At 41.0% G+C, this 12,088-nt stretch overlaps 1 protein-coding gene across 1 annotated transcript in view; it reads right to left on the reverse strand.

Moving 5' to 3' along the window:
• Positions 1-12,088, reverse strand: part of OTUD7A (OTU deubiquitinase 7A) — a 1,294,251-nt gene that overhangs the window by 1,039,262 nt on the left and 242,901 nt on the right. Inside the window, exon 2 of the mRNA XM_085643760.1 lies at positions 2,940-3,070. The gene's annotated coding sequence lies outside the window, so the exon portion shown is untranslated. The remainder of the gene's footprint in view (positions 1-2,939; positions 3,071-12,088) is intronic.

Genomic DNA, 12,088 nt, shown 5'->3' on the forward strand with positions numbered 1-12,088 from the left:
TGGAAAAATGAAAAGTGCTAGCTGGTGCATTTAAAAGACACGTATAGAATGCGCCCTTCAAGGAACTCTAATTGTTAAGTAGGATAATGTGAAATTACAGGTGTGAAGTTTGTTTCCCTCCTTTAATTTTTGTTTTCAACCTTCTCGATGTATTATCTCTGTTACAGAACGAAGCATGCTAAAGAGACTACCCCATATACAATGTATTTAAATGGATTACACTGGTTCTCTTAGTACAGCTCCTTCTACTGTGGAACTAGTTTCCTGCCAGGCTTTCAGGCTGACAACTGGGAATATTAACAGTTTTATAACTTGCCAATTGTAAGTTAAGAATGAAAGTGCAGTCACCATGCCGGTGGCATCTGGGTCAATTGTGGAACTCTCAAGCAGTAATGTTTTTCTACCAAGTGAATGCTGTGCAGCTTTACCCATGCCTGCCAGAGGATGCTGTAAGAGGCCAATTTTGAATTTGAAAAATATGAATTGGGGGCAGAGTGCATTTTGCAGAGCACGGATCAATCATTTTGGAAACATGCAATACAAAGAGATGACTAAGGTATTATGGGAAATTGCAAAGGTTGTAAAATATTTTTAGATCTTCATATGCATTAACATTATTACTGTCTCGCTAATGCTATGAAATACTAAATTTTACATAGAACCTCCCACAAAATACTTGGGGACAATTCCAGGCCACTGTAACATAGCATTTATCTTCTGTCATATTTAGATCAATCATAATAGACCATAATATTGTTACTAGACAAATATAACATGTGTATCAAGATGTACCAGACAATTCTTAGGGAGAACCAACAACTCGCTGATATTTTAAACACTAGAGGCATAATATGTTTTTGAATTTCTATTTGCAACTAGTTTTCTCAAATGTTTCTTTAGAATCTCCCAGTCTTCTTCTAAATTGGCATTAAAATCCAAACTACTATACCAATGCCCTAAATATTTACTATGTGTTACCATTTCCCAAATATCTATGAGGGAGCCATCAACTCCCTCTTAAAGCGTTCTTGAAATAGTTCAAATTCTGACCAGTCTTTTTCCAGCCCAGTGTCTTATAAAGGTCTAAGATTGCCATTATTGTTAAAAATAAACTCCCCACTTGCTCTAAATTGTTAATTATATAATGTAAAGGTTTCAACAACTGTCAGTGACATACATTGTACTTTACACAATTTGCCACTGAGCATTCTTCCAAATACTTTTAATCATTGCTTATTAAATGGGATGTGGTACAGAAAGAATTTGGCCCTAAGAGAACCTTTCTAGATTTGGTAATAGAATTAGCCTATCGTAACTCTATACCAGTAGGCATACACCCCAATCCACAGGAGAGGGGAAATCACCATCCATGCGTCACTCATGAGTCAAGGGAAGAGCATGACAACAATACAACACACAAACAGCAAAGTCATTTGCAATTATTTCAAAATTGTATTGAAATTATATACATGTATACTTCATTGTGCAGAATATACGTGCTTGGAAAAAGTGCTCGTGCTCGTGCATAAGTGAAAAAGAAGTAAAAAGAGATACCATTATTAAGGAGAATTGAAACAGCAATTTATGTAGCGCCCATGCCTGTCTGACACCTTTACTTTTAGAACCAGTGAATTCCATCCATTATCTATTGGGACATTGTTAGGGTCATCATTGTTCTTCTGTCGATTTTATAATCAATATAGGCTTGTAAGAATGGAGTTGTCGACCATTCGACCCAAGTAGATGGAAGGTCAATTATAACCTTGTTGGCGGGTCTTCATCAGGACAGTGGGAAGGAGGGAACACACCAGTCAAAATTGTATTGAGGGTGTTTTCAATGTAAAAAAAGGCTCTTCCCTGGTGATCGTGCTCACCTGGCATCACAATTGTTCCTCTGAGGCTTGTATATATAGGGAAGGCACACCGGCTCTTCATCTGTAAGGAGTGTAATATAGTCCTCCACTTCCTGATATTAGCCTCTAAAAGGTCGACTAATAGTGTGCGCTGAACGAGATGGGCTTGTATACTATGTGAAATGTAGTCCTCATGTATGTTTCAGTCACTTTACCAGCACATATGTGACGGAATGTTATCTTATGGGTCAGATGTTTCTGACCACTTCTTTTGACACACCATTGTTGCGTGCTGCTCCCCAGAAGGTTGAAGAAGCTATCCGTTGGAGACGTCAACTACACGAAATGTGTTCCTGACGTTCATCTGATAGTCAGGGTTTGAAAATATTTTAAATCCACTTGTATCTTTTACAAACCCATCACTTACAAAGCGGACTATGAAATAATTTATTTAAAAAAATGCTGCTTTATTGGCCTGAACCTGCTTTTATAGCTCTGCACCTGAAGGATAAAATAACAGTATGCCCATGTCACAGACAGATCAAGGGTACTAAGAAGAAGAAAATGAAAAGATTTCACAGGATACCACAGATTGGATTTTTCGATGAGCAGACGTGCAACCTCGTAGGGCAGCATTCACTTGAATAGGTCCTTAATATAATGCACGGTCTGTTACATGGCTTTTTGAACATAAATGCAGCTTAACGATTTATTTTAAGTTTACCTTTCAATCTTAAAAGGATTTTTGTGTTCTATGTGAATGTGTTTTGCACCTACACTATTGTGTGGAGCAGTCTAAAAGAAATTCTAAACATTAAGGCACATCAGATTTTGGAAGATATGATAATGGTGAAAATGTGAAATATTGTAACCTTCATATCCTTTCAATCATTATTCTGGAACAACAATTTAAGACATGTTTTTCGTCCCTGTATCCACTCTGAGGGGACGTTTCACTGGTCAGCACTCCAAACATTAGGCCTGGTCTGAACCACAAATGCACAACATGAAACTTATCCCTGAATAGCAAGGCATCCTGGTGTTGCATTGATTCCATGATGTTGGTAGAATTTGTGTTAACAATACCTCCACAGATGCACAAAGGAGCCATGGTGTGAGGTATCAGCTGCCCTGCCATCTTGATGTCATTGTTGTCGTTCTGGCTCTGCCATTCAGCGATACCAAGTCACTGACTTAGAAAAAATAGGAAGATGATCCTAGGGATAAAACAGAAAGGAAACTGTAAGGCCACATAGGTAGGGTATAATCATATTATCCTTCACACCAGAAAATATAGGCTGATAAGGTTAATACAGGATGTGCCCTGTTTCTCAGATGTAAGATTGTGTTAAAGATGCATATGTGGAAGAGTAGATTCCTCAAAAGTACAGATGCTTCGACTTCGTCACTTATTTAGGTGACATCCAATCAACAAAATTCTACTATTTTAAAGTGCATATTAGCTGCTAACAAGGTGCATCTCTGCACAACTATTTATTATTTCATCTTGTCACTGCTACTCTCTTAAGTATTTCAGAAAATGAAGCCTAATTCTGTATTGCTAACAGGTTATCTGTACAAAACGATAGGAAGCACTATAGAACAAAAGATTACTTCACTCATCAGGAAGACTTTGAGATCACCCAGTGGGTTAAATACCAGAACAGACAGCAGCACTGGGGAAATAGAATATCATCACTTCTAGGCCAGAAATGTTCATAGAGCCAAGGCAGTAATTCCCCTGGTTCTCTCCATCTCCACATTTTTCCATCATCACAAGGTCAATATGAACATTAATCTAATATAAATCTGAGCAATGATAATGATGTTCATGAGATAAATATTTGCTTTTAAATAATAATTTTCCATCCTCACTAATGCAATATGAATAAATACTAAAGATAATAATGATGTTAATGTGAGTAACAATTGTGTTACAATAAAGATCGCATAGACTTGATAAATACATAGTTGAGTGAGTTCAAAGAAAATACAAAGTGCTTATGCGAATCCATAGACAATCTCTCAATCAATTAGAGTATGTGATGTAATTGAAATTCTTTCTTTGACGACACTGTGAAAGTATAATCTCGCATTCCTATCGCTGTAACGTTAATGATCCCCTGACACTGTACTTCTCAAGTTTGATAGATAGATATTTATAATCCAATGTAGATGTTTTTCAAATTATTTGAAGTGCGCTTTAGCCTCAACATGCTTCCTACGCTTCATGGCTCTAGTAGGCCTAGAAGCCATTTGATGTAAGGCAGTACATTTGCACATTTGCACATTTCCTGCATTTCGTAGGAAAGCAGGGCTTTGCTTTCAACACTAGCAACCAGAAGCATGACTTTAGGAAATTAGTAAAGTCAACAATGAGTTTGCGTGTTGTAACATAGTTTCAAGGAATTCCCACATTTACTCCATTAGTTTGTTTTGAGGGAAAATTATAAAAAAACTTTAAAATACGCATGCATTTTAGCCCTACATGCTCCAACTGGCAAATTTGGGCAACATCTACGGTTGGTTAACATGACAATTGACTCTTGATTATTTGCTGTGCTGCTTGACACAAGCTAACCTGTATTCGTTTGTCATCTGTCTTTTTGTCTATTTTTTTTTTACTCAGAATCTGTTTATTAGGATTTCAACAAACAGTACAGTACAAGAAAAAATGAGTACAAGGTTTGATCTCGGTGTCAGTATACATAAACAAGCTTAAAGCATATATTTGCAGTACAATAGCATCTGTCTCCACCCTGGGAGCTAATGCAAAAGACCAAGCAAAGGGCAGCCACAGAGACTAGATGTAAGGAGCTTTAGCAAGGAAAGGGGTCAGGGGACGCCGGGCTGTAGACAAACCAGGAAATAGAGGGGGCCCTGTATCTGCATTCACCAGGATGTGGGTACGTGAGTTGGCCCGATAGGAAATGCTAACTCGCCCTTGTAGATCAGTGACCAACGTCTGTGACGGAGTGCCACACTAGGCTCAAGCGGGCCCTACCAAACAGTGATTGGACCAGGGGCTGGAAGCCAACAGACCCACCCAAAAAAGAAAAGAAGGAACCAAGAGCTAGAGGGAAGGGGTAGGGAATACTCCAGCAATGCAACGTCGGTAAGCGGTCAAAGAAAGATCTGCAGGGGAGGGGTCCAACTGAGGGGGGCACCACTCAAGTGGGGGGAGGAGAGTCCCATTCCATGTAACTGCCCATCAATGGCAAAAGGTCCACCATATTGTCAAGGGGGGGCCTTTAATTGAATAGATGGCTGGCTTGTGAGACAACTAATGTGATTAATATTAATGAAGATCATTCACAGCACATGCACATGTAGTGACTATTAGCAAGATTATATTTTAAACATTAACAATTTTATGTATCTAAATATTGCTCACTATCACTGGACTCGTTTGAGGTCAATCATCATAGATCTGTGGTAGTTAAACAGTACATGACTAGGGAATGCATATTCTTTAGGTCTGGGCGGTGAACTTTTCTCAGTTCGTGGAGTTTTCTGCACTCTGCCCTTCGCGTAGCTCGCGGAGTGCAGAAAACTCCGCTTTGCAATGTGCAGCGGAGTTTTTTCCCTGTTCACGATCGCGAATGGTAAATTCGCAATCGCAAATAGTAAGTTCGCGTGCGCGAGCTGCGCTCCGGTACAATTTCTACCCAAGCGGCAGGAATACCAGCACACACTGCATTTCGCACTGCACTCCGCCACTCATGGAACTTCGCGGAGTTTTTTTGTAACTTTGCGGTGTTCCGCATAGCAAAACTCCGCGAACTACGCCAAGGCCCGATATTCTTTGCTCTCTCACTCTTTCCAAAATATTGGCTAAACAACAGCAGCAAGTGATCACCTTCTAGAACCGTGGGACTCCATCTGGTGGCCAACAGAGCTAGAACCGACACACTCCCATGCCAAGAATCTGGGGATAATTATCAACTGCAAACTTTGCTCACTGCGCACGTCAATGTTGTCACCCTCATGCTTACATACCCTGAAGCTCCTTTGATAGATCATCAAATGGCTCATAATCAGCACCAGGAAAACCGTCACGAGTTCCTCCCTGCTCCCATGGAAGCTAGAGTACAGGAACATCCTCAGTTCCAGGATCAACAAAAAAACACTCATGAAGGCTACCGACCATTCAGAATCACTCTCAGCCTCCCATGCCACACACATCACACCACACCACACCTGAAGGAGCTACACTGGCTCCCCATTAAACACTTTAGCACAATTCAAACTCCTCACCCACACTTTCTTGACACTACAAAACACTGGCCCAGCATAACTCAACAATAGCATCTTCTTTCACAAACTTTCCATATACCTCCACTCATCCTGACTCTTACTTGCACAAATCCTTCGCGTATGGAAAACCAGATCCAGTGGTCTAGCCTCATCCTACATTACAACTATAGCGTGGAACGACGTGCTGCTAAATTTTCTGAATACCTCAAGAAGCTGAAGAGCTGTCTTTCAAGTAGTCCCACTAGGTCCTATGTGTGGCTAGACGCACACCTATTCAGTACCAGGTGACATTGTGCTCCACAAGTCTGCATAACATAACATGGAACCACTTACTGAGTTGTAATCAATTTCCATAAAATTGAGGGCATGTTAGAAAATGACATTAAGCAGCAGAGTATGTTCCATAGGAAAGAGAAGATAATATCAATCAAGTCGCTAGCTGCGCTTCTCTTGAATCCATCAGTGATTGAAACACAGGTACCTAGGATAGGCCTGAATTTGAAAGCTCCCACAAATATACTGGCTGAATACTGATAAACTAAATCGCTTAACTTGCAAGTAAACCAGTTGTTATTCACATAACAAACCAGGCTGCCCAGCTAGTGCTATGGTAATCTGAATTAACATACATAGCTTTGCTATCATTATCCATCATAGTATATTATCAATGCTTCACTCTCCTTGAGTAACGTCTTCAAAAACAAGCATTGGCAAAGCAAATAAGTTTGCGTTAGCTGCAAGACTTGGGCTTTGTTAATGATATTTTGTTTTGTTTCGCTATTGAAAAAGTTAACTGTTGGGAATGTTGCGTGGCCCTTGACCATCTAAAGAAACTGGCTAAAATAAAAAATATTTTGGGATCTCACAAATCACATTTTAGCATAGTAGTCCCTGGCACTGAAGGGAACTGCTTTTTGTGTGGAAAGGGCAGAATGCCATCACTTACAGTGAAGATTGCCAATGGCTGAAGTGGGTTAACCCATTGCCCTATTCTGTGGATGGAACAAAAAGGTAAATGACAATAAGAGGTCAATAGACGAAGGTTGCTGGTTGCAAGCCCCCACAAGTGTATTATACTTATAATTAAGGCTCCCTGTTTTCCGTTTTTACTGATTTTTACAGATAAATACAGACGGAAACCATTTATTTTCTTGTCTGTATTTATTTCTAAATGTGGATAAAAATGGAAATTGGGTGCTTTTTGAGTGATTCTAAATACACTTTGCCAGGCCAATAACTGTGTGGATTGATAGGTAATGGGGGTTAAAAAGAAAGGAGTTTTAGCAAAGAGACTTAAACAGCAGTAGCTATGCACAAGGCTGATACTGAAATGTGCATATTTTGCATTGATTTATATTCTGTGGGTGTTCATATCACTGAAACCTGGCAGGCATTTAAGCATGACTACATATTTATTGGTTAAATAAAATGTGGAAATATACTATTTACAGCTTTACTTTTTTCACAAAACCCAAAATAAATATGGATAAATACAGATAAAGTTGACAAAAAATATATATGGATAAATACAGAGGGCAATGACAAAAAAATAAATACCATAAAACCGGGAGCCCTACTTATAATTTTTAGTAAAATCAAAAGATCTTGACTAGTGCCAGAACAAAACATGAATTTCCAAAGCCAACTGGTCGGTCATTTGCAGGTACAACTTTTTTCCTTTTAATACAAACAAATGCCACAAAATAAAATGACAATAAAAACAGGTAGCCACCTAAACGGGCTGCCATATGCTCACAACAGAAGTTTTAGATTTCAAAAACATTCACGGATGTGGGCTGCCTTACTAGTGATGGTAATTAAATAACACAACTTTAAATAAATGCTATGCAAATAACAACCCCTTCAGTTGTACCAAGCATATTATTATAATTATATGCAAAGCAGACAAGAATAAATTATCATCAAAATTATTACCCCATGCAGTATGTTGTAGTGGGTGGAAGTAAAATGTGAATTACAATCTAACAGACCAATGAATGAAGCCAAACCAAAAGCCCCTCTACGCATGTATACTATGTAGGACATTTTTGAAAATAGTATAGCCAAATTTATTTATCTTATAGGCCAGACCAAAAAGGAAAAGTATTGTACAAGTGACAACTGGGAAATAGGGCCATCAAGAACGGGAACACTCTTCTGAAAATAATGAGGGCCTTGGCATGGTGACTGTTCAGCAATTGTGAGAGTTGGGCCACAGCAAGCATTTACTAAGAGTTTGGAGAATCTATCTCCTCATTCTTATCAGTTGTCACCTCTGCATTATCTTAGCTTTATTTCTTATTCTACGTGAGAGGCTGGAAGCAGGGCCGGACTGGCCGTAGCAGGCACCAGGCGTTTCCCCGGTGGGCTGCAGGGCTGCGAGCCGGTTTTGTTACTGGAGCCCGGTTTTTCAGCAGTGCTGCAATATCAGCCCCCTGTATCAAAAGCAGAAGGCAGTGCTTCCCCCCGCCTGCAGCCGAGGCGGTGAGCAGCAATTTGCCAGAGCTGGTTGCTGTTCCCAGTGCAGTCGTGGTTGCAAGTACTGGTCTAGAAATGTAGAAAGTTGCAATTGACTTCATGCAAGACAAAGAGTGACAAAGTAAAACACTGTGACTCTGCCATGGAGTATATATCATATGGCTTATCAGGACTAAGGATGACCAAAGGAGAACCCTCGTAAATAGCAGTGGTGTTATTCTTCTGTGTAGTGTAGCATCAACAAGAAACTTGTGGATCATATTCCCAGGTTGTCACAAATAAATTACCTAGATGCTTCAGTCAGATAATGCTTCTGGACCCCTGGAAGCTGGAATCCACTTTCTGAAAAGGAAGACCTGAGCAGGCAGATAGAGTGAGCAGGAAGATAGTCCAGAGCTACCTCTTCCAGCAGCAGCCTCATGACTGGACATTCTTTATGTAGTTTCAGTGTACAGTGTTGCCTCATGGTCATTTAATAGGCTGCTAGGAGACCATATGAGTGCATGGCTCTTCAGTGCTGTCATAGTGAGTTACTGGAGTTAGTTGTTAAATGACACTAGTCTGGTCATCAAGTTGTCATGGGGCTCCGATAGTTCACAGCTGTGGTGTCACATTGTAAGACCATTTAAAATGTCTGTATCTAGAAATGTGTTTATAGTAAAATGTCTAACTCATTCCTGCTATATCTCTTTAGCATTTAACAGAATCAACCTTCTGAAGAGCAGCAAAACTCACAAAGAATGAAAATCAATGAAATGTATGAGAGACCAGAGAACATACGATTGACAGGCTAAACTGAAGGTATATCTGCTAAACTTGCACACATAAACACACTCCCACACCTATGCTGAAAGCACGTGCAACCCCGTACTCGATGATCTTGATGTATAATCTCTCCACGCACTGATAATGATGTATTGAACTAACACAGAAAGTAATATAATTGTCAAATCAAGACTGTACCGCCAAATGCAGGAAACAGCGAAACGAGAGAAAGCGATCACATAAAGACTAAATTCAATCTTTCAAGCTGTAGCATCATAAAACCACATGGAAAATAAATCATTTTTCGCACCACGGGTTTGCACTGTTTCAGTCGTGTTTATCTTTAATTCATACTTAAATACTGATTTCAATTGTATGCATTTTCTTCTGGTCAGGAGAGAATGATCTTGCAGTTTACAAAAATATAAAGGTACTTTTTAAAATATTTTTTTAATAGAACTTGATAAAGTTGGGACCCTTAAAGGCGGGTCCTGAAATAAACGCGAAATTCAGTTAATTGATGGAACACGTCCGGTGATTTTTTTATGTACCTAAAGCATCGCACTCTCTTTTGCAGACAGCACATTTTGGTGCCGATTCCGATCCTGTAAAACCCGGGTACAAATGGCCGTACGGAGCGTTTTCTCCGTACGACTCGTACCCGGGAATTCCACCGTACAAACCAGCAAGTACGATTCGTACAGAAATACCTTTTCCGTACGAATCGTAAAAAACACCGTGCGGCTAAAAAATACATACAATTCCGATCCTGGACAGCGTGTACGCGACGTCCGCACGGAGTCAGGCAGCGTTTTACGGACCAGCAAGTACGATTCGTACCCATAGCACTCCGCACGGCTATATTTTTACGGGAGCCAAAAAGTGCCGGAAAAGCTAAGTACGCCGCGAGGCACGAGGAAAAGAGGGCCCGGTACGCGCCGTACCCCCACCCCCATGTATGTTCGTGCCGTACCCCCACCCTGTGTATGTACGCGCCGTACCTCCACCCCCTTGTATGTACGCGCTGTACCCCCACCCTGTGTATGTACGCGCTGTACCCCCAGCGCTATGCGGGGTGGGGGTACGGCGCGTACATACACGGGAGTGGGGGTACGGCGCGTACATACACGGGGTGGGGGTACGGCGCGTACATACACGGGGTGGGGGTACGGCGCGTACCGGGCCCTCTTTTCCTCGTGCCTCGCGGCGTACTTAGCTTTTCCGGCACGTACATACACAGAGGTGGGGGTACGGTGCGTACATACACGGGGTGGGGGTATGGCGCGTACATACACAGGGTGGGGGTACGGTCCTGGCGTACGGGGCGTACACGTGCGGGGCTGTGCTACGGTGTTGGGGTACGGTACGGAGGGGGGGTACGGTGCTGACATACGGGGGTACGGTGCTGACATGTGCAGGGTGAGGGGGGGGGCTGTACGACTTGTATCCGGGCACAAGTGCACCCGTGTACATGTGTGCTACAGCGTTTGCTCCGTACGGGGCCTTTTACATGCGGTTGTGTATTCGGACGGGCGGGACGGATCGTACTTGCGCGCTCGGACTTCTGTTTTACGATTTGCACGTAAAAATGTCCGGCTCCCTATCGGACACTTTTCCCGACGCTATTCGGACGTAAAAATTTACGGCTCCCTCTCATACGCAATTCGTATGTATTTTTCACGTACGATTCGTACTTCGCAGTTTGTACGGTACTTGTACGATTCGTACGTGAAAATATACGGATACGAGTCATACGCAAAAATTTTTACCCGGATCGGAATCGGCACCTTTATATTGAAATGGCCACTAAATTGGCACAAACATACCGTTTTACTGATAAACTATATTGCACACAAATGACAATGTGTGTAAATCGGATTTCAATGAGTATTTATAATTTGCGGATCATCATTTAAAGTGTCTTGATTTGTTTTGATCCTAATAAAATCTATGCTTCCATTACATGTTTCAGAATGATAAAAAATGTCCTTAATTTTTGCTTTCTTAACTGCTGATTGTTCACAGGCATTTACGTTTCGTTGTGAGTTACAGAAAATGACATCCTACAGCCTTTCCTTTCATACTTACTGTTACCCAGAAAGATTGCCACATAATTCCCTTAACTTTTCTTTCTTGTACTGGAAAGTAAGAGGAGTTTGTAAACACTAATACCCATGTTAAAAAAGAAGCAGCAATTTGTCAGGGAACATAGCCTGATATTTGATGTCTGTCTTTGAAGCTCAGCAAATGTGACAAGATAAACACAGAATTTAAAGGCATTGTTATTTATTACTTGGTCTTCTACAACCTACAAAAAATGGCTTGCGAACACCAATTTGGGAAACATTGGTTTAGGAGGTTATTGTTAAGATTCACGAAGGACACCATTCAAAGTAATAGGAGAAAAGTGAAAAAAGGCTGAGAGATGCTCGTACTTCTTCTAGTGAAGAAGTTAGCCTGATCCTAGTCAATCAGGAAACGTTAGAAGGTTAATTCAGCAAGACAAACTAGGGTTCATGGCAAGGCAGCAGCAGAGACTCTTCACAGAGAGAATTACGCTTGGATTTTTGAGAGAAATGACTGGGCTAGCAAACGTTTAGAGAGGTGGGTCGAACCTTTTAGCCTGGTATTAAATTTGATGGAGAAGACAGATTCTGCATAAGTCTCTAGATAGATAGCATAGTCCTGGATCATGAAAAGTCACGAGACGCGCCTGTTCTTGTTTAACACTGTCT

This window comes from Triturus cristatus, chromosome 3_1 (genome assembly GCF_964204655.1).
Source record: "Triturus cristatus chromosome 3_1, aTriCri1.1, whole genome shotgun sequence".
Taxonomy (NCBI): domain Eukaryota; kingdom Metazoa; phylum Chordata; class Amphibia; order Caudata; family Salamandridae; genus Triturus; species Triturus cristatus.